At 45.1% G+C, this 2,077-nt stretch overlaps 1 pseudogene; it reads left to right on the top strand.

The window, feature by feature from the left end:
• Window positions 1-282: 282 nt before the first annotated feature.
• LOC147359611 (small ribosomal subunit protein eS6 pseudogene) lies at window positions 283-1,108 on the top strand (annotated as a pseudogene).
• The last annotated feature ends 969 nt before the right edge of the window (window positions 1,109-2,077 follow it).

Genomic DNA, 2,077 nt, shown 5'->3' with positions numbered 1-2,077 from the left:
CATGAGGATTGCAAGAATTAAACGAAACGACACAGCCTAGGGATATAATGCAGATTCTGGAGCCAAGCTAATAGACCCTTGACTCTGTGATAGCAGCTGTGGGTTTTGGACAATTAATTACCTCTCTGTGCCTTGGTTTTCTCATCTATAAAATGGGGACATGCTACCTGCCTCCATAGGTCTTTTGAAGGTTCGAATGAGCTAATAGTTATAAAGTACTTACAGTGCCTGGCAGAACAGTGCCATATGAGCATTTGCTAAATTAAAACTTAATATGGCTCTTTTTCGTGGCGCCTCGGAGGCTGTCGGCCACTTCAGAATGAAGCTGAACATCTCTTTCCCGGCCACGGGCTGCCAGAAGCTCATTGAAGTGGACGATGAACGAAAACTTCATACCTTCTACCAGAAGCTTATGGCCACAGAAGTTGCTGCTGATAATCTGGGTGAAGAATGGAAGGGTTATGTGGTCTGAATCAGTGGCGGGAATGATAAGCAGGGTTTCCCCATGAAGCAGGGTGTCTTGACCCATGGCCGAGTTCGCCTGCTACTGAGTAAGGGGCATTCCTGTTACGGACCAAGGAGGACTGGAGAGAGAAAGCACAAATCTGTACAGGGTTGCATTGTGGATGCCAATCTGAGTGTTCTCAATTTGGTCATCGTGAAAAAAGGGGAGAAGGATATTTCTGGACTCACTGATACTACAGTCCCTCGTCGCCTGGGTCCCAAAAGAGCTAGCAGAATCCGCAAACTTTTCAATCTCTCTAAAGAAGACGATGTCGGCCAATGTGTTGTGCGAAAGCCCCTAAATAAAGACGGTAAGAAACCTAGGACTAAAGCACCCAAGATTCAGCGGCTCGTGACTCCACGAGTTCTGCAACACAAACACCGGCATATTGCGCTGAAGAAACAGCGTACTAAGAAAAATAAAGAAGAGGCTGCAGAATATGCTAAACTTTTGGCCAAGAGAGTGAAAGAGGCCAAAGAAAAACAGCAGGAACAGATTGCCAAGAGATGGAGGCTGTCCTCTCTGAGAGCTTCTACTTCTGAGTCCAGTCAAAAATGAGATGTTCTAAGAGTAACAAATAAATAAGATCAGACATCAAAAAAAAAAAAAACTTAATATGAAAATGTACCTATGGAAGGAGGTGCAGTTTCTCACCTTCTCAAAAAAAGGGACTCCTCAGTGACTTTCAGTTCAGTCAGTTCAGTTGCTCAGTCGTGTCCGACTCTTTGCAACCCCATGAACCGCAGCACGCCAGGCCTCCCTGTCCATCACCAACTGCCGGAGTCTACCCAAACCCATGTCCATTGAGTCGGTGATGCCATCCAACCATCTCATCCTCTGTCATCCCCTCCTCAGTGACTTAGAATTTGGTAAAAAAAAAAAAAAAAAAAAAAAGACACTATTTCAATTGCATAAAATGCATTAATGCCAGTTTTAGCAAGAGGAAAGCTTGTTTTTCTGACAGATGCTCCACTCTGCGAGTCTGGAAGCTTCCTCTCTGCCTGAGTCAGCGTGGACAGAAAGAGAGTTTGATGAGAATCATAAAAGTCTGAGGGTTCAGTGATTGACTGGCAATGAGAATGTTTTCTTTCCAATGATGAATTATCACCCACCCATCTTTCCAACACCATGGGCATGAGTGAAGAGTGTACACACATTTGGCCCCTTGCACAGCACAAATGCTAAGTAATTCTCCCCCACTGATGCAATTTGCGTGACTCCAGGCCTGGGATCAGGCATTCCTGGACTGACCACAGAGCTTGCTGACTCGGATCTAATTTCTGTGACACTGGCCTGCAAGCATCTAGCTCGTGTCAGCTCATCACTGAGCACTCTCATCCTTCCTAATGAAAATAATAATATCAATAAGTACCAGGTACATATCCAGCCCTCTGCTGCTAGGCACTGGGAACACAGAGATGGTCTCATGGGGAAACAAGATTAACAAACAGAACATTGCAAGTCCCATTAGGTGGGCTCACGAAAGAGACATTTCAGCTAACCAGGGAGTGTAAAACAATTACAGAGCCCTTGCTCTGTGCTAAGCATGACTCCAAGTATTTCCATGTATTA

Source organism: Bos grunniens, chromosome 14 (genome assembly GCF_055505025.1).
Source record: "Bos grunniens cultivar Pamir isolate PY7600 chromosome 14, Bosgru_T2T1.0, whole genome shotgun sequence".
NCBI classification, from domain to species: domain Eukaryota; kingdom Metazoa; phylum Chordata; class Mammalia; order Artiodactyla; family Bovidae; genus Bos; species Bos grunniens.
This window is presented reverse-complemented; position numbering and strand designations above follow the sequence as displayed.